Source organism: Mauremys mutica, unplaced genomic scaffold, assembly GCF_020497125.1.
Source record: "Mauremys mutica isolate MM-2020 ecotype Southern unplaced genomic scaffold, ASM2049712v1 001376F_np12_obj, whole genome shotgun sequence".
NCBI lineage: Eukaryota > Metazoa > Chordata > Testudines > Geoemydidae > Mauremys > Mauremys mutica.
Window position 1 is genome coordinate 1 of NW_025423181.1, and position 21,384 is coordinate 21,384.

The window sequence follows — 21,384 nt, forward strand, 5'->3', positions numbered from 1 at the left end:
AAAAGTCTAAGGTGAATTTTTAAAACCTCTCTTTTCGTGACCTTCGTGTTCTGCATAAAGAGCAAACAAACCCAGCCTAACCCACTTCTCCTACAATGAAAGCAAAAGCGCTGGATCTCAAAGGCTTTTCTGCTACAATAAACACTGCCACACTACAGTTCAGCTCGGGCCCAATCCTGCTCCCTGCAAACACTGGAGTTTTGCCACTGCCGTCAGTGGGAACCGGATCACTCGTGCAGGAACCCATACAACCTTCCTTTGAGCAGGACAAGGGCACACACGATGCGTTGGTTTTTCGTGGCTAGATTTGCAGGGAGAGTGAGAGAGAGAACGAGGAACTGCCTGTAGGCTGGCCAAATCAGCCTGCAGATTGAGCAGTGCTGGATCCAGCAACCTAGATCGCCGCCGTGGTACTTACCTGTTTCAGCTCATTAGTGAAGTAAAGGAAAGTCACCGCCACGCAAATGGATTGCAGCAGCACAGCGGAGATCAGCACAAGCCCACAGGTCTGGCCAGTGCTGGGGCCGGCCGTTGGCAGCCTCATGGTGCGCCCACAAAGAGAAGACACACAGACTGGGAGAGCGAGCGAGGCAACAAGGGAGGTTGTTATTGTTTGCTGTGTTTGAGGTGGAGCTCTTCCTGGTTGAGCAGGGCTGCAGACTTTGTCTCTCATGCCAGAACTAGAGAGAATTTGTATTGGGGGCGAGAGGCACAAACATGGACAGGATCCAATTAACTCCCCCCCCCCCGGGAATTTCCTGGCTGCCCAGAGACAGTTCAAACCCCCCCTCCCCAACTCCGGCTTCTCCCCTCCCTGCCTGACACCCCCCCCCCCCAATCCCAGCGGTGCCGGGGCGGATCCTGCTGCAGCTCCCCTGGGGCCGAGGCAGCTCCGAGGCTTCTCCCAGGTTCCCCGGGGCAGAGTCACTTTCCCGCCCGCCCCCCCCCGGGGGTCTCTCACTCACCGGTTCACACAGAGGCGGCAGCGGCAGCATTATTCTCCTACCCCCAGCAGGGCTCACAGGGAGCATGCGCCATTTTACCATTGCTGGGACTTCCCTCCCCTTACCTGCGGCGGGGAGAGGGCGGGGAGCGCCCGGGGCAGGCTGGGAGATGTAGTTTCGGGTTGCTCACGGTTCCCGGCTCTGGGCATGCGCAGATCGGGGGGGGCGGGGGCGGGAGCGTGGATCAGTCTGCTGGTATGAGCGCCGCGTAGGCCTGCTCCATTGTGAGCTTGGGAGCCTGGGACGGAGCTCAGCGCTGGTCTGTGCCGGAGGCCCGTTAATCCCCCCCCGCCCCCCCGTGCCCGGCCTTGGGCCGGGCCCTGCTCTCCGCCTGGGGGCCCGACCTCGGGCTCTCGCCTCCCCCCCGCTTGCGGGAGCTTGCAGCCTCTAGGTACACCGGAGCGAGCCCGGGGGGCGGGGCCACTGACGTTTTCCAATCCCCGGCTTCTGGCAGTTTCAAAGTTTAGGGACACCTACAGGCATGGGGTTGCGTTCCCTGACTTGTCTTGGCTAATTAGCCATTAATGAACTTTTTTGAACCCAATTTATACATTGGGCCTTTCATTAATCATCTCTCTGGCACCAAGTTGCCCATCAGGCTTGAGCGTAGCATTGGTGTGAAGACAGTACATCCTTGTGTTTGTTTTCTAAAACCTTCCCTCTTGCCTGCTAATTTTATTGGATGAACCCTATAGGTTTTTGCTTATCTTGCTTGCTTATATATACCATGCCCCTGGAAATTTCCACTACTTGCATACCGACAAAGTGGGTATTCACCCACGAAAGCCTCTCATAGCTGCAAAACGTCTGTTTAGTTCTATAAGGGTGCTCACAGGATTCTTAGTGTGGTTCTGTAAAAGCAGCAAACACGGCTACCCCTCTGATACTTGACACCATAGTTTTATGTTATGTGTGTTGTCAGATGCTACCAGTGCGGTGCTCTGCTCTGTTCAATGTTGATATCAATCGCTGCGTGCGTGTACTCCCCCTGTGTGCTGTCCCAGCTCTGCAGATAGCTGACACAGCAGACAGGGCCGGCTCTAGACACCAGCCTACCAAGCACGTGCTTGGGAGCGGCACCTCGGGACGTAGCGGCGATCGGCCGGTTTGGTTTTGTTTTTTTGGTGTTCGGTCGGGCGGCACTGGGGGGTCGGGGCATGGGAGGCGCGGCGCCGTGCTGGAGGGGCGGGGACTTGGGCGGCGCGGCGCTCCAGGGGCGGAGACTTGGGCGGCACGACGTGACGCTCAAGGGGCGAGACTTGGGCGGTGCGACGCGACGCTCGGGGGGCGGGGACTAGGGCGGGGCGGCGCGACGGGATGCTCGGGGGGGCGGGGACTAGGGCGGCGCGACGGGACACTCGAGGGGGGCGGGGACTAGGACGGCGTGACGGGACACTCGGGGGGCGGGGACTAGGGCGGCACGGCGTGATGCTTGGGGGGCGGGGACTAGGGCGGGGCGACGTTCGGGGGTGGGGTCTTGGGGGATGCTCGGGGTGCAGGGACTTGGACGACGCGATGCTCGGGGGGTGTGTCTGGGGCGACGCAACACGGGGGGGCGGCCCTCTTTGTTTTTGCTTGGGGCAGCAAAAATGTTAGAGCCGGCCCTGCCTATGGTATGTATATTTATCAGGCTTGAAACATCATGCAGTACTAACAAATTCTGTTCACTTATTTTTAGTAGATCAAGAGAAGTTGTGTAGGTTGATGACTGAACTGGTAGAATATTGCAGCACTCAGAACAATCACTCCTTCAGACCAAAAGTGGGTGAAGCCTGTTGTGCCAAGTTTGCAGGTGAGACAGAATTCTTGCTAATCCTTAAAAAAGGAAAAGTGATCTGAATTTCTGAATTGCAAAACTGCGGCATGTTATAAAGGATAGATGGCAAAGTCCAAACCTTTAAGAAGAGAGATTTGTAAAATCCTTTATATGCTGCAAAAACATTGCCATATTTCATTTTGTATATGGCTTCTGTTTAGTTACAAACAATATGTGACAGTCTAGGCTAGAAATTAAGGGATGCCTCATGCGTCTGAAAATCCATGGAGTTTTAGGAGGGGCAATATAGTGATCTAAACTGGAATTCAGTGAGGCTACTTGAGTGAAATCCCCTATTCCTATGGATTTTTTTTTGTTATCAAAAATATTTTTTTTCAGGTGCATCCCAGAGGGGAGGCTTGACTGAGTCATTTATTTCAGTATTGTTGCTAAAGGAGTTGGCCGATGAGATTGCAGAGCCATTGGCCATTATCTTTGAAAAATCATGGCGATCGGGGGAGGTCCCGGATGACTGGAAAAAAGCTAATGTAGTGCCCATCTTTAAAAAAGGGAAGAAGGAAGATCCAGGGAACTACAGGCCAGTCAGTCTCACCTCAGTCCCTGGAAAAATCAGGGAACAGGTCCTCAAGGAATCAATCCTGAACCACTTAAAGGAGGGGAAAGTGATCAGGAACAGTCAGCATGGATTCACCAAGGGCAAGTCATGCCTGACTAACCTAATTGCCTTCTATGACGAGATAACTGGCTCTGTGGATGAAGGGAAAGCAGTGGATGTACTATTTCTGGATTTTAGCAAAGCTTTTGATACAGTCTCCCACAGTATTCTTGCCAGCAAGTTAAAGAAGTCTGGGCTGGATGAATGGACGGTAAGGTGGATAGAAAACTGGCTAGATGTTCAGGCTCAACGGGTAGTGATCAATGGTTCCATGTCTAGTTGGCAGCCGGTAATCAAGTGGAGTGCCCCAAGGGTCGGTGCTGGGGCCGGTTTTGTTCAATATCTTCATTAACGATCTGGAGGATGGTTGTGGACTGCACCCTTAGCAAGTTTGCAAGATGACACTAAAACTGGGAGGACTGGTTGATACGCTGGAGGGTAGGGATAGGATACAGAGGGACCTAGACAAATTAGAGGATTGGGCCAAAAGAAATATGATGAGGTTCAACAAGGACAAGTGCAGAGTCCCTGCACGTAGGACGGAAGAATCCCATGCACTGCTACAGACTAGGGACCGAATGGCTGGGTAGCAGTTCTGCAGAAAAAAGGACCTAGGGGTTACAGTGGACGAAAAGCTGAATATGAGTCAACAGTGTGCCCTTGTTGCCAAGAAGGCTAATGGGCATTTTGGGTTGTATAAGTTAGGGGCATTTCCAGCAGATCAAGGGATGTGATCATTCCCCTCTACTCAGCACTGGTGAGGCCTCATTTGGAGTACTGTGTCCAGTTTTGGGCCCCACACTACAAGAAGGATGTGGATAAATTGAAGAGAGTCCAGCGGGAGGGCAACAAAAATGTTTAGGGGGCTGGAGCACATGACTTATGAGGAGAGGCTGAGGGAACTGGGATTGTTTAGCCTGCAGAAGAGAAGAATGAGAGGGGATTTGATAGCTGCTTTCAACTACCTGAAAGGGGGATCCAAAGAGGATGGATCTAGACTGTTCTCAGTGGTAGAATGATGACAGACCAAGGAGTAATGGTCTCAAGTTGCAGAGGGGGAGGTTTAGGTTGGACATTAGGAAAAAACTTTTTCACTAGTAGGGTGGTGAAGAACTGGAATGGGTTACCTAGGGAGGTAGTGGAATCTCCTTCCTTAGAGGTTTTTAAGGTCAGGCTTGACAAAGCCCTGGCTGGGATGATTTAGTTGGGTTTGGTCCTGCTTTGAGCAGGGGGTTGGACTAGATGACCTCCTGAGGTCCCTTCCAACCCTGAGATTCTATGATAAGAGTTCTGCCAAAGAAATCCATAAACATTACTTCTTGTAGCACTTGAATTTTCCTTGGCGGTCTCCTATCCAAGTACTGACCAGGCCTGCACCTGCTTACATGATTGGACATTGGTGTCAAGATCACAGTCCAAAGTGGTATAGCTGCAAGCAAAACAGAAACATTCCTGTAAAGTGAATCACAAGGGTGTCAGATGTGTCAATGGTTCCAGAGAGATGGACCAGAAATACTAAAAAAACACTGTGTTAAATATAGGCACTGAAGTCAAGTACTAGATAAAAAGATGGCCAACAGAGTTGAAGTTCTGAGTTACTTTACTATTTGAATGTGTTGGGTGGTTGTAACCGGGTCCTTTCCTGGGCTGCCTCCCTGCTGAGCTCTTTCTCTCTACCAATAAAGCACTATGAGGCTTTTCTTACTGCAGCACCCGTGGCTTTTATTTACAGACAGTTCCCACCACCAGCAATACTATTTACAAACTTTACAGGGAGTCTCCCTTCAGCCTGGAGACTGTCCCTTCCCTGGCCATTCCCCCCTTACACTGGCTGCCAGCCAGCCTGCCTTTATAGCTCATCAACGAGCAGGCCCACAGGTGCAGCCAGTTCCAGAGGCCAGGCACCAGACTTCTCCCCAGCCCCAATCTATTTCTCCTGATTGGGGCTGGCTGAGCAGGGGCTAATTAGGTGCTTTTGCACCAGCCCCCCGCTATAGGGGTTAAAAGAGATGTTGAGGAATTTGTGTCAATTAGAAGCTCAGGCTTTGGGGGGGGAGTGGTCATTCAGCTACCTAATTAGCTAGTAGGTAATTAAAAAAAATACATAGCATTTGTATAAACACCCAGAAAACACAACTAATGTTACAGCAGAGATGTTATAGTTAAGACTGAGACAGCAGTTAATAAAATTTAATTGCTGCTTTAAGTGGTACAGTTGATGCTTAATTAAATTGTGTGAAGATCTCTTTCCCCTCCTTTTGTGCTGGGATGCAAAGAACTCCCCTTGTCAAGGCCAGGTCATGGGTAGTTAGATTTTAGTAGTTGCAGCCAGAGTCTGCAGTCATGCAACAGCAGTTAGGAGTCAGCTGAGTCAGGATACCAGGAGATCAGAAGACAAACAAGAAATTGGAACCAGAGTTAAGCCCAGATCAGGATACCAGGAGGCCAGAGCCAGGAAACAAACTGGAGGTCCAGAACCACAAGTCAGATGCCAGGATTCAAGCTGGGTAAGGATGCCAGGAAATCAAGAAGCATAAGGTGCACAGTCCAGAGCAAGGTGGAGCTCAGTTGTTTTGGATACTTTTTCGGTGCTTGCTGCTGGCTTAAGTAGGGCCAGTGGGCCAATCAACTGCCCAAGGGCTTGACCAATTGGACATGTGGGTCTGGTCTGGTTTTGGGGTGTGGGGGGTCATTCTGAGGAGGGATGGGGGTTTGCTCCAGTTTGGCTTGGGGAGGGATGTGGGTCTGGTCCGGTTTTGGCGGGTGGGGGGTCGTTCTGAGGAGGGATGTGGGTCTGCTCCAGTTTGGCTTGGGGAGGGATGTGGGTCTGGTCCAGTTTGGGGGGGTTAGGAGTCGTTCTGAGGAGGGATGTGGCTCTGGTCCGGTTTGGAGGGTTGGCCCGGTCTTTTGAGGACACAGCTGGGTCTGATCCTGGTGTCTGTGCCTCTCTGCCTGCAGGGAAGGACAAGGAGCCGCTGGAGAAGCTGTACCAGGTGGGCCCGCTGCTGGGAAGTGGTGGCTTTGGTTCTGTCTACTTGGGCACCCGCCTGTCGGACAGCGCCCCGGTGAGTAGAACCTGGACAGGGAGCCCCCCCACCCCCCCCCGCAGCCCGCGCTATAGAGCTCCGCCTTTGGTGAGAAACCCGTCCCTTACCCCGTTACATCTCCTTTGCTTTGCCCTGGCATAGCCACCATCTTGCCTCCCCTTCACTGGTCCCTTGTTTGCCTCCCCTCTTTCTGGGGTTGCCTGACCCGATTCTGATTGTCTGGCTGGTTCTGTCCTAGGTAGCCATCAAGCACGTGGACCGGGACCGGGTTTCTAACTGGGGAGAGCTGGTAAGTGTCTTGGGCAGGGATATGTGCTGTGGCTCTGCATTGCATGGTCTTGGCTCTGTAGTGAAGGTGTCGTAGGTGTCACTGAGTCCCCGGGCGCTGCTCTGGAACTGCTCCCCACAAAGCCAGTCAGGACTTTGGGGAGCCTCCTCTCCCCGTGGAGCATTCAGCAGGCCCCTCCGTGTGCTTCCCACAGCGAGTCCACCCCGGCGGGGTCCTGGGGAAGCCAGAGGGTCCTGCCCCCCCACTTTGCAGTCAGACGTGATTCTCAGCCAGCCAGTAACACAGAGGTTTATTTAGATGACAAGAACACGGTCCAAACCAGGTCTTGCCGGTACAGACCACAAGACCCCCCCTTAGTTAGGTCCATCTGGGGCCCCAGGGAGGCCACCGCCCCACCGGGAGGCCCGAGCCTCCTCGGGCTCCCCTCCATTCCCCAGCCAGCTTCCAAAAACTCCCAAACCCCCTCCAGCCCCTCCTCTCTGGGCTGAGTCTCTTTCCCGGGCCAGGAGGTCACCTGATCTCTTTGGCTCCAACACCTTTAGCATCCCCTTGCAGGGGGGAAGGGCCTGGCCATTAGTTGCCAGGCAACAGAGGGTCAGGCAGAGCTGAGGCCCCCCCCCCCCCCGCAGTATTCAGAGGGAACATTAAAAACCACTCCCACTTCATCACCCCTCTCCCCCCTTCGAGACCGAACTGAGCGGGGTCACTTCAGCCAGTGACCTGGGGAAGTTCCCAGGGATGCCCCAGCATCCCCCTCTTCATGGGGGAAGAGTTGCACCAGCCAGGCCCTTCCAGTTTCCTGCCCCCCTTTAGGTCGGGGGTGCTCGATGGCACCCGTAGTCTGCAGGGAGGAAGGGCCTGGCCATTAGTTGCCAGGCCACAGAGGGTCGGCCAGAGCTGAGGGCCCCCCCTAGTATTCAGAGGGAACATTAAAACCAGTCCCACCTCCTCTTGACTTGGTGGGTGGGTTTGCCTGCCTCTGATGGAGCTCTCCTTTCTCTCTCTGTGAAGCCTTGCGGGAGCAGAGTGCCTATGGAGATCCTGCTCCTGAAGAGAGTGGGCTCAGGCTTCCGGGGGTCATTCAGCTCTTGGACTGGTTTGAGAGACCGGACAGCTTCGTCTTGGTTTTGGAGCGACCGGATCCTGTGCAGGACCTGTTTGACTTCATCACGGAGCGGGGTGCTCTCCCCGAGGAGCAGGCCCGCAGCTTTTTCCACCAGGTTGTGGAGGCGGTTCAGCACTGTCATAGCTGTGGGGTATTGCACCGGGATATCAAGGACGAGAACATCCTGGTTGATCTGAACAGCAGGGAACTGAAACTCCATAGATTTTGGGTCTGGGGCATTACTCAAGGACACAGTGTACACTGATTTTGATGGTGAGTGTCTGTTTCCATCCCCTTCTATTTTATCTGCGTAGGGAGGGAATCCAGGGAAATTCCTCTTTGAAATGAGTTGTTCCCTGCCTGTAAATGTGCAGTAACTTCCCAGCCAGGGAATGGTTTGTTCCCTCCTCCCCCTGCCATTCTCATTTGCTAAATATACTGTTGTGTGATGTGCAGCTTTGATACCTTTGGGGTTTTCCTCCCTGCCTTGTATCCAAAAAGCATTTCACAAATGTGTTTGCCCTTTGGTTGGGTGTTAACCGGTGGTAGCTGCCCATGTCATGCAGGGGCTGGGGGCGGGGCACATGGCAGAAACCGGGTGTGAACTCACAAGCATCAATCTCTGGAGTCCCTGTGAGCAATAAGAGGAGAAAGTTGGGCTCTGGTTCCAGTGATTTGGTTTTCTCTAGGTCCACGACATCTGTAGCATTTCAGCAGGGGTCTGGCTGGTATTCCACCCTCCAGGGGTGGTGCAAACAGGATCTGCCTCACCTCCTAGATGGAGAAAGATTGAGTGAAACCTCTCTGCAGTCATGGCTGCTCAGGTGCTGGATCCTAACCTAATCTACCAGCTAGAATGCAGGGGAGGGGAAGTCCTCCCCCTCCCCCCTCAAGGATAAAGAAGAGGGCTCTTGTGCAGTTTCTTTCTGTGGGGATGGATGGACATCAATGTGGGGAGGGGATCAAGAGGAGAAGCTGCTGTCTCCGCCATCTCGCTAAATTATTTGTTTCATTGGAAAGTTGCATTTTGTCACGAGATGAATGTTGTGAAATAGGATCGGTGGGAGATCTGCTTACAGCTGGCTCCCTTTCCTCTGCTCCTCAAAGGCACCTGAGTCAGATCTTTGGGGAGGGGGGAGCTCCAGACCCAGGGAGGACTGTTTGACCTTGGTTCAGGGATCTGCGTGGGGGACAGATAAACAGAGCAGCAGGCATTCTTTCTGACCCACTAGAAAGGCAGATTCAGGATAGGGCCCTTGACTTTCAAAAAACCAGATCAGTTTGTTGTTGAGGGTTTGTTTTGCTTCTGCCCTGCTGGATGGGTGCTGCATTTTTTGTTTTTAATGTAACGGCTCATGACAAGGGATGGGTTTGCCCCTCCCAACCACCCATCTCCTGCAGAATTTCCCAAGCTAGTGGTGCCCCCTGGTGGGACATCAGGTTTCTTTTTACAACCCAAAGTTTGTAAACAACAGTCAAGTGGCCAGAAACCAGACTAGGAGCTCTGACCTCAGTCTCCTCTTCCTGCCAGAAGGGAAGAGATCAGATACAACAAAGGCAAAGGGCGTAAGCCTCTGCAGAGGCCAAAACAGGGTTCCAAGCATAATTATCACATGCACAACGGTACAAACTAAAACCACTCCCTTGACGTTGTACAACAAACCTTTCTCCCCAGCTCTGGAGAAGGCAGGCTTTATCCCTGCCTGACTCAACAGTAGTCAGTGCCAGAAAAGGAATAAACTCTTCTTTGGGTTAAGCAAGGAAACCCTTTTATGTAGAAAGGACTGTAAGGTTGTCTGGGGTCCTTGTGCAGTAGACAAGGCCTCAGCACCTCCCCAAATGCTCTGGCTGCACTGGGTCACCATGGACTGAAGCATCTGCAAGCTGCCTCTCTCTTTACCTCACTGAGAAATGGTTACATTGACAGAGATGAAGTCAGGATAACGGTGGCCTTAAGAAAGCTGTTACGTATTGTGGCTTGTATTGCAGCTGGGAAACATGGTTGGTTGCACTCCATTTGGTTCTGCTTCATTTGTAGTCTATGCCCTAGCACAGCTGCTGGGGTTTAAATCCCAATCAAACTGGGCTGAGAGTTAAATAATATTAAGATATTGCAACCTAAGTTTGGGGCTGAAGTACCAGACTTGGTCTCTTGGTCACCCTGATAACACCTGAACAAATCATTAATATCTGGTTGCTCTGCTTAGGGTAAGAGATGAACTATTTCTGCTAACCGTGCTCCTCTGATCTCCTCTACAGGGACCAGAGTGTACAGCCCCCCAGAATGGATCCTCAATCACCAATATCATGCCAGGTCAGCCACAGTCTGGTCTCTGGGGGTCCTGCTCTATGACATGGTCTGCAGGAATCTCCCCTTTGAACATGATGAGGAGATTATTAAGGGCCGGGTCTGCTTTCCGCAGAGCGTCTCTCCAGGTGAGCACACTCCTTGGTAGTGTTAGAGTTGGGCGAACCGCTGCTTAGCCTGAATGCCACACTGACAGAGCGATAATATGACGACACAGAGGTGCATTTACCATCACTTCATGCAACCAATGAGACATGCAAGGCATAGTCTGTGATCTAGTGGTCCCTTCATGTCTTAAACTCAATGAGATGTTCCATGCTATTGAATCCCGGGGAAATGCTGGGGACCCCGCTGTCTTCCCTGCCTTAGACAGCTGCTTCAGAGCTCACTGTTGTCGTTCACTTCAGCACTTGACTCTCCTGCCACTCGCTGGGGTCTTTAATGTGGCTACTGCTGCTGGCTGATGAAGCAGTCTGACAGAAAGTGGAAATGACAAAAGAGCTTGAACCGAGTAGCTCTCCGGTTTCATCATCTCACTGGGGAAGGGAAAGTTGATTTTTGCTATTAGCCTGCGTATGAATGACGGGGGAGGATGGGCTGCTCATGGACTTGCCCTGCTAATTTGCTCCCTTGTGTATTTTTGGAGTCTCCATCCAAAGATGGGACCTGGTTCACCTACGTACTAGGGTGGGGGAAGTAACTAAGAAACCATATCTAGGGCAGGTCTACGCTCCGGCCGGAATCGATGCTGTGAGATCGAGCTGGGGGGGGTCAATTTATTGTGTGTAGTCTAGATGTGATAAATCGACCCCTGAGCGCTCTCCCGTCGACTCCTGTACTCCAGCGCCATGAGAGGCTCAGGCGGAGTCGATGGGGGGATGGCAGCTGTCGACTCACCGTCTCCCCACTGCTAAATGAGGGAGGGAACCTAGTGACAGAGGATGTGGAGAAAGCTAGTGTACTCAATGCTTTTTTTGCCTCTGTCTTCACAGACAAGGTCAGCTCCCAGACAGCTGCACTCTGCAGCACGGTATGGGGAGGAGGTGACCAGCTCTCTGTGGGGAAAGAAGTAGTTCGGGACTATTTAGAAAAGCTGGACGAGCACAAGTCCATGGGGCCGGATGCACTGCATCCGAGGGTGCTAAAGGAGTTGGCCGATGAGATTGCAGAGCCATTGGCCATTATCTTTGAAAAATCAAGGCGATCGGGGGAGGTCCCAGATGACTGGAAAAAGGCTAATGTAGTGCCCATCTTTAAAGAAGGGAAGAAGGAAGATCCAGGGAACTACAGGCCAGTCAGTCTCACCTCAGTCCCTGGAAAAATCATGGAACAGGTCCTCAAGGAATCAATCCTGAACCACTTGAAGGAGGGGAAAGTGATCAGGAACAGTCAGCATGGATTCACCAAGGGCAAGTCATGCCTGACTAATCTAATTGCCTTCTATGATGAGATAACTGGCTCTGTGGATGAGGGGAAAGCAGTGGATGTGCTATTTCTGGACTTTAGCAAAGCTTTTGATACAGTCTCCCACAGTATTCTTGCCAGCAAGTTAAAGAAGTCTGGGCTGGATGAATGGACGGTAAGGTGGATAGAAAACTGGCTAGATGGTCGGGCTCAACGGGTAGTGATCAATGGTTCCATGTCTAGTTGGCAGCCGGTATCGAGTGGAGTGCTCCAAGGGTCGGTGCTGGGGCCGGTTTTGTTCAATATCTTCATTAACGATCTGGAGGATGGTGTGGACTGCACCCTCAGCAAGTCTGCAGATGACACTAAACTGGGAGGAGTGGTTGATACGCTGGAGGGTAGGGATAGGATACAGAGGGACCTAGACAAATTAGAGGATTGGGCCAAAAGAAATATGATGAGGTTCAACAAGGACAAGTGCAGAGTCCTGCACGTAGGATGGAAGAATGTTGTTTATCACCTGAACCTGTCAAAAAAAACCTGCCAGAAGAGCAACACAGTATTTTCAACAGCAGTGCTTTCATGGGAGTTGATGTAGGTGAGGTAACAGGGCACAGCTGAGTTATGTTCATGACATATTAACCAGCCGGTGTCATGAAACAAGTTTCCCATGCATTGTTGACTGTGGGAAAACATAAGCCAGTAGTGTGATTCTTTTCACTTCAGTCATAACCATCCTGCATCCCCCATTTGCTTAAACACAATCTGATAGTTAGCATGGGATTTATGTTTATGATGTGTTTGCTCACAGAGGACTCTGGACAATGATCAATAGAAACTTGTTCCCATTTGACTATTCAACAAGGACTGCATGTTTAACAGGTAAAGCCATGTCATCGGGATCTGTGTTTCTGGGGTTCATTGTGTGCCTGACAGATGAATCTTTTGAACTGTAGCCCAGTGGGCTAGCTTGCCTTTATTATATTCACTGCTTTGCATTATATTCAGCAGTAATGAAAGAAACTTACAGGCCTGTATCCTGTAAGACATTAGCTTCAGCAAGTTAGCATAAGGCTTGAGGCCTATGAACTTTCAACAGATAAACTTTGCACAGATAAACAGCCCCGTGGAAAATTCCAAGTATTTGGGGAGCTGAAAATAGAGTTTCAGGGAAAGTTCTCACCACAGGTACGTGATTCAACCACAGAAGTATCCTGGCAATGAACTGACGTACATAACAGGTACATGAGATACATCTAAGGCTCGCCTGCTTGCTTGCCTATATATTTTTTTCTTATAAGCTTATTTTCTTATGGGTTTGATTATTTGTTTTGTTATAATAGGTTTATAGGTTTATATTAGAGTATATTTTGGCTGTCATGCAAGAGACCTACCGGTCACATCCTGTATGTTGAGCTAAGGCAAAGTTAGCATACATATGTTTGGGACCTTTCACCTAGATAGATGGTGATGATCCAAAGCATAAGGTCCATGTATGGCTGCAACCCATAACATAGAGGATGCACTGAAGTAGGTTGGCATAGGAGGCTGCCTAAGTTCATATCCTTTTAAACTTAACAGGTCTACCACAACTTGGAACTTGGAAAGAAATGAAATAACTGGTTAGGACAGAAATAAAAAAAATGTGATACCTAATCACAAAAGGGCCAGGGTAACAAATTGATGTATATGATAATAAATTGAAATTATTGATATACTAACCTAGAACAAAGACACTCCAACATTAGTAAGGTGAGGAAATACAAATAAGGAAAAGGGGGAAAATGCCCTACTGAATATGCATCAAACATAATTGTGTCAGTGTAACATATAAAAATGGCATCTCAGCACAGAGGCAGTAGGAGAAGGAGATGTATTCCTTGGGAGGTGCCAGAATGATGGCCACTGGTGATGATGGGGAAGGTGATGGTGGTGAGGAAGATGATGGCTCACATTTCAGGTTGTTCTACAGGAGAGGGTGAGAGTATGGATGTGCAGATGTACATTCTGTAGTATCTCTATCTACTGTACTAGTCCACTATCCTCTCTCTACGGGTATGTCTTTATTGCACAGTTAACCCAGGCTCTAACCCAGAGTTTAGCCCAACCCCATCCCCCCTCCTGCTCCCATCCCCAGTCCCACCATCACACAGGAAAACCACTCACCTGGGTTTGGAGCTGTTGAAGACGGAGCTGGGTTTGGAGGTGCTTGAAGCCTGAGCCAGTTTACCTGGCTGGGTACACAGGTTAGAACCCAGGCTCTGTTTTAACTCAGATGGAGCCCACCTCACTTTTGCAGTGAGGATACAACCAAAATCACTCAAGTGCTGACAGTCCTCCAGTCCTCTTCCCATGACTCCTCTCAAAGGACAGACAAGTTCTCCCACACGTGACACAATTGATTGGGGAAAAATTGTAGAGCAGATCAGTACAAAGAACCATGCGATATGCCCCTGGATACACATGGGCAAGTGCAGAAACAGTGAGGACACAGTAATGTGAGCAGAGCTTTGCAGTGCGGACACTCATACCTGGGCTAGGCTCACCTGGGTGTGGATCACCTGGCTTAACCCTGCAGTGAAGATATACCCCGACAGTGGCCAGAGGCTTCAGAGGAAGGTGTCAGAACTCTGCAGGAGGCAGATGTGGGATACTCTGCTCCCTATCCAGGTCTCAAGCTAGTCTATGCTAGTTTGTGATTGGCTGAAAATCTGAAGCGTGAGATTTAATATCCCTTCCAAAATGTTTATCTTCATTGAGGGTTTCCCTTTCAAAGCATTCTTTTAAAACTAAAATAGCAATAACTTGGCATTGTTCTTAATTACAAGCTTTGCAGATAGTTAAGTGTGTGCAATGCCTAATTTACATATGCAAATACCCAAGGTGTGCATGCAGATTAACTGCACGTACATGTATGTGCGCGCACATACCACAAACACACACACACTGCCATTTAGGTGCCTAACTAACCTCTCTCTCTCTCTAAGTACTCTATTGAGTTTCTGCATACATAAATTATACGTACACACCAAACTTTGAAAATGTACCTGCCCCATGAGTTTGGAATATGAAGGGCAAAATCCTCAGCGGGCATACATTGACATATTTCTGTGGAGTTAATGAAAGTTGATTTAGACCAGCTAATGATCTGGCCCTAGATCATTAAATACACCTTTGATCCACTACAAATGACTGTGATTTTTAAAAAAAAAACAAACAGGAGTACTTGTGGCACCTTAAAGACTAACAAATTTATTTTAGCATGAGCTTTCGTGAGCTAAAGCTCACTTCTTCGGATGCATAGAATGGAACACACAGACAGGAGATATTTATACATACAGAGAACATGAAAAGGTGGAAGTATGCATACCAACAGGCAGAGTCTAATCAATTGAGATGAGCCATCGTTAGCAGGAGGAAAAAAAACTTTTTGAAGTGATAATTAAGATGGCCCATAGAAGGTGTGAGGAGAACTTAACATAGGGAAATAGATTCAATTGGTGTAATGACCCAACCATTCCCAGTCTTTGTTTAGACCACAGTTAATAGTATCTAGTTTGCATATTAATTCAAGTTCAGCAGTCTCTCTTTGGAATCTGTTTTTGAAGTTTTTTTGTTGCAAAATTGCCACCTTCAAGTCTGTCACTGAGTGGTTAGAAAGGTTGAAGTGTTCTCCCACTGGTTTTTGAATGTTATGATTCCTGATGTCAGATTTGTGTCCATTTATTCTTTTGCGTAGAGACTGTCCGGTTTGGCCAATGTACATGGCAGAGGGGCATTGCTGGCACATGATGGCATATATCACGTTGGTAGATGTGCAGGTGTACGAGCCCCTGATGGTGTGTCTGATGTGATTAGGTCCTGTGATGGTGTCACTTGAATGGATATGTGGACAGAGCTGGCATCGGGCTTTATTGCAAGGATAGGTTCCTGGGTTAGTGTTTATGTTGTATGGTGTGCGGTTGCTGGTGAGTATTTGCTTCAGGTTGGGAGGCTGTCTATAAGCGAGGACTGGCCTGTCTCCCAAGATCTGTGAGAGTGAGGGATCATCTTTAAGGATAGGTTGTAAATCTTTGATGATGCGCTGGAGAGGTTTTAGTTGGGGGCTGTAGGTGATGGCTAGTGGTGTTCTGTTATTTTCTTTTTTAGGCCTGTCCTGTAGTAGGTGGCTTCTGGGTACTCTTCTGGCTCTGTCAATCTGTTTTTTCACTTCAGCAGGTGGGTATTGTAGGTTTAAGAATGCTTGATAGAGATCTTGTAGGTGTTTATCTCTGTCCGAGGGATTGGAGCAAATACGGTTGTATCTTAGAGCTTGGCTGTAGACAATGGATCGTGTGGTGTGTCCGGGATGGAAGCTGGAGGCATGTAAGTAAGTATAGCGGTCAGTGGGTTTCCGGTATAGGGTGGTATTTATGTGACCATCGTTTATTAGCACAGTAGTGTCTAGGGGTACGTCTACACTACGGGACTATTCCGAATTTGCATAAAACCGGTTTTGTAAAACAGATTTTATAAAATCGAGTGCGCGCGGCCACACTAAACACATTAAATCGGTGTTGTGCGTCCATGGTCCGAGGCTAGCGTCGATTTCTGGAGCATTGCACTGTGGGTAGCTATCCCGTAGCTATCCCATAGTTCCCGCAGCCTCCCCCGCCCCTTGGCATTTCCGGGTTGAGATCCCAGTGCCTGATGGGGCAAAAATCATTTTCGCGGGTGGTTCTGGGTACAGCCTCACCCCTCCCTCCCTCCCTCCCTGAAAGCGGCAGACAACCGTTTCGCGCCTTTTTTGCTTGGTGAACCGTGCAGACGCCATAGCACAGCAAGCATGGACCCTGCTCAGCTCCATACCGCAATCGTGGATGTTTTAAACACCTCGCGCACTCTCGTGCAGTATATGCTGAACCAGGACCTTCGAACCGTGGCGAGTAAGAGGCGGATACGGCAGCGCGGCGATGACAGTGATGAGGACGTAGACACAGAATTCTCTCAAACCGCGGGCCCCTGCGCTTTGGAGATCCTGATGGTAATGGGGCAGATTCTATCCATTGAACGCCGATTTTGGGCCCGGGAAACAAGCACTGACTGGTGGGACCGCATTGTGTTGCAGGTGTGGGACGACTCCCAGTGGCTGCGAAACTTTCGCATGCGTAAGGGCACTTTCATGGAACTTTGTGACTTGCTTGCCCCTGCCCTGAAACGCCATAATACCAAGATGAGAGCAGCCCTCACAGTAGAGAAGCGAGTGGCGATAGCCCTGTGGAAGCTTGCAACGCCAGACAGCTACCGGTCAGTCGGGAATCAATTTGGAGTTGGAAAATCTACTGTGGGGGCTGCTGTGATGCAAGTAGCCAAAGCAATCACTAAGCTGCTGCTACGAAAGGTTGTGACTCTGGGAAACGTGCAGGCCATAGTGGATGGCTTTGCTGCAATGGGATTCCCTAACTGTGGGGGGGGCGATAGATGGAACCCATATCCCTATCTTGGCACCGCAGCGCCAGGGCACCCAGTACGTAAACCGGAAGGGGTACTTTTCAATGGTGCTGCAAGCACTGGTGGATCACAAGGGACGTTTCACAAACATCCACGTGGGATGGCCAGGCAGGGTTCATGACGCTCGCGTATTCAGAAGCACTACTCTGTTTAAACGGCTGCAGCAAGGGAATTACTTCCCAGACCAGAAAATAACAGTTGGGGATGTTGAAATGCCTGTCGTTATCCTGGGGGACCCAGCCTACCCCTTGATGCCATGGCTCATGAAGCCATACACAGGCAGCCTGGACAGTGGTCAGGATCTGTTCAATTACAGGCTGAGCAAGTGCAGAATGGTGGTGGAATGTGCATTTGGCCGTTTAAAGGCGCGCTGGCGCACATTACTGACTCGCTCAGACCTCAGCCAAACCAATGTCCCCTATGTTATTGCTGCTTGCTGTATTCTCCACAATCTCTGTGAGAGTAAGGGGGAGACCTTTATGGCGGGGTGGGAGGCTGAGGCAAATCACCTGGCCGCTGATTACGTGCAGCCAGACACCTGGGAGATTAGAAGAGCACACCAGGAAGCGGTGCGCATCAGAGAAGCTTTGAAAACGAGCTTCATCAATGGCCAGGGTACAGTGTGACTGCTGTGTTTGTTGATGAACACCCAACCCCCTTGATTGACTCAGTCCCTGTAAGCAACTCCCCCTCCCCCTTCGAGTACAGCTTACTTATGCAAATAAAGTCACTCTCATTTTAAAAGCATGAATTCTTTATTGATTCATTATAAAAAGAGGGAGAGAAGTAAGGGTGTGCTTTGGGAGGAGGAAAGGAGGGATGGAGAAGGCCATTAAAAAAAAAATTCAGAATAACGGCATCCTTCTGGTTGGGCTGTCCACGGGGGTGGAGTGGGCGGGTGCACGGAGCCTCCCCCCACGCGTTCTTACACGTCTGGGTGAGGAGGATGTGGAACATGGTGAGGGTTGAGGGTGGTTATACAGGGGCTGCAGCGGCACTCTATAATCCTGCTGCCGTTCCTGAAGCTCCACAAGACGCCGGAGCATGTCAGTTTGATCACGCAGCAGCCCCAGAGTTGCATCCCGCCACCGCTGATCTTCCTGCCGCAACCGCTGATTTTCCTGCCGGTCTTCCTGCCGCCACCTCTCATCTCGGTTGTCCCTCCTGTCCTCACGTTCACTGGCCTCTTTCCTGTAATTTGAAACCACGTCCTTCCACTCATTCAGATGAGCTCTTTCATTGCGTGTAACTTCCATAATATCCGAGAACATCTCATCTCGCGTCTTCTTTTTCCTCCGCCTTATCTGTGCTAGCCTTTGGGATGGAGGAGGGATGGTTGAAAAATTTGCAGCTGCATGAGGGAGATAAATATTTAGAAAGATACATTTTACAGAACAATGGTTATACTGTTTCACAGTGAACATCACTATTCACCTAGCACATGTGATTTCCCTACAAGGTCGCATTTTTCATCTTAATAGTGACTGCTTGCAGCTCTGGGGTTACAGATCTCACAGACACATCAGGTCCAGGCATCAGAATTCAGCTTGCATGCGGCCATGGTAAGCCACTGTCTCAGTGATTTACCCCTCCCCCCCAACGCATGGCTAATACCACGCTAGCTCCCTGCTAATCAACAACCTTCCCCCTCCCCCCCACCCACTGCTTGTCCGGTAGCTTGGGGAAGATCGCCTCGCCGGTGACCAAACAGAAAAGATCATCGGCATTTCACTCCTCCCCTCCCCCCGCTTCATTTTTTTTAAGCTGCTGCATTCCACGAACCCAGTAGAAAAATGGCCACCCCCCTTACTTAAATTCCTGATTTTTAACCAGGTTATCCTGAACGATATCACTTTGCTGAGGATAACAGAACAAGATAAAGAGCGGATGCTTCTTGAATGCCAGCAGTCACCGGGACCATACGCTGCTATGCTTTGCCACGCAATGATCCCTGATTACTTGCTACATGCATGGCATGGTAAAGTGTCCTACCATGGTGGGCGGAACAAGGATGCCTTGCCCAGAAACCTTCTGCAAAGGCTTCTGGAGTACCTACAGGAGCGCTTCATCGAGATGTCCCTGGAGGATTTCCTCTCAATCCCTGGACATGTTAACAAACTTTTCTAAGTAACTATACTGTCTGCGAATGCATCCCAAGACCTCAGGGCAAATCAATCATTAAAAAAGGCTTGCTTAAAAAAAAATGTTTGATATTTGCAAAGGTACACTCACCAGAGGTCCCTTCCATGGCGTCTTTGTCTGGGATAGTGGCTTGTGAGGGCTGGGAGGACGGTAATTCCGTCAGGGTGATAAAAAGCTCCTGGCTGCTGGGGGTCACGGAGTGCTGTGTGCTCTCTGCTAGGTCTTCCTCCTCTTCTTCATCTTCCTCTTCCCCGTCTGCATAATCCTCAGCCATGGCAGAGATTACAACCCCCACCTCGGAATCCACGAACAGGGGTGGGGTACTTGTGGCGCAGCCCCCTAAAATTGCATGCAGCTCAGCATAGAAGCGGCATGTTTTTCGACCTGCCCCTGACCTTCCGTTTGCTTCTTTGGTTTTCTGGTAGCCTTGTCTGAGCTCCTTAACTTTCACTCTGCACTGCACTGAGTCCCGGCTGTGGCCTTTATCCATCATAGCCTTAGAAATTCTTTCAAATACTTTTTCATTTCGTCTTTTGGAACGCAGTTCTGTTAGTACTGAATCCTCTCCCCAGATAGCGATCAGATCCAGTACCTCCCGTGTAGTCCATGCTGGGGCTCTTTTACGATTCTCAGCAGACTGCATTGTTAACGCTGATGAGCTGTGCGTGGTCACCTGTGCTGATGAGATGAGATCTCCACGCTGGGGAAGCAGGAAATGAATTTCAAAAGTTCGCGGGGCTTTTCCTGTCTACCTGGCCAGTGCATCCGAGTTCAGAATGATGTCCAGAGCGGTCACTGGTGCACTGTGGGATAGCTCCCGGAGGCCAATGCCGTCGATCAGCGTCCACACTAACCCTAATCCGATATGTTAATACCGATACTAGCGTTACTCCTCTCGTTAGGGAGGAGTACAGAAACCGGTTTAAAGAGCCATTAAAATCGATATAAGGTGCCTCCTAGTGTGGACGGTTGTGGCGTTAAATCGGTTTTAGGAGCGTAAAACCGATTTAAACGCCTAGTGTAGACCAGGCTTAGGAAATGGACCGCTTTTGTAGCTAACTATGCAATCTTGCTACCCTCTTGTGGACAAATAGGCATTACTGCAGTACATCACTTATTTCAGCTCTATGAATTATTGCGTGGGCTTGGTAATACTCCACACAGAAGAAACAGAGGGATCTGCTTTCTGTACTGAAGTATCTTTTTTTCACATGGGATGTCACTTTTAAAAACACACAGATTTTCATATGGAAATTTTAGCACACATCAGCACAGAACAAACCTGTAGCCCCCTGTCTACACTGTAATTTTTCCATGCTTAAAATTTTACTATGCTCTGTTTTTCTATGATAGTGTTTTAGCTTGGTCCATTACTTAAGTTCATCTGGAAGCCACATTTTAATAGTATTCCTAGATTGTGAGAGAGCCCTGCAAATGTTTAAGGCTAACACGTGATTTGGGGACAGGATTAAAACACATCTTAATGATATTAGTAACAAAATTAATGTTAAACATTCTCCTGTAACTGCTATTGTTATCCTAATGGTGTCCTTTTAAATGACATGGTATCTGATTCTGCAGGCCTTGCTCAAGCAGAAGTTTCCGAGACTTCAGTAGGCATCTGGCCTGAATAGACTCCAGAGGCTGCCCCACAGGGTGGAAACCACATGCCCAGATATCTAATCCAATTACCACTGCGAAGATCCATGCCTTTAGCACTAAAAGGGGGAGAACTTGTTCGGATAAAGTAAGACTCAAACTTCAACATGGTTGGAGGCTCAGAAAAATTCCATTATTTTTCCTTTCAATGCTCATGTGTGTGAGCGGCTGCATTTGCCCCGTACTGGACTGGGAAGGGTTAACGCTACACTGTGGGCTGAGTAAGCCATGCCCCTCATATCTACTGGGCATGCTCCAAATGCATCAGCATAAAAGGGAGCAGCTCAGCTCGGCTGGGGCTGACCGATGGAGAGGAAGGAGGTCTGCTGCTGGCTTTAGCCAAGAATCAGCCGAAGCCAGAGGCTGTGGGAGCCGGAGCTGCCATAACCCAGGCAGACACCAGGCTACCCACAGAGGTCCCGCAGAGTCCAGAGTCACTGGGGACAGTGCAGCCCGGGGAACCCAGAAACAGCTGAAACACCCAGACTGCAGCAGCGAGAAACA

General features: G+C 49.9%; 1 pseudogene; it reads left to right on the top strand.

The window, feature by feature from the left end:
* The first annotated feature begins 2,708 nt into the window (after window positions 1–2,708).
* Window positions 2,709–21,384, top strand: part of LOC123358077 — a 32,372-nt pseudogene continuing 13,696 nt past the window's right edge.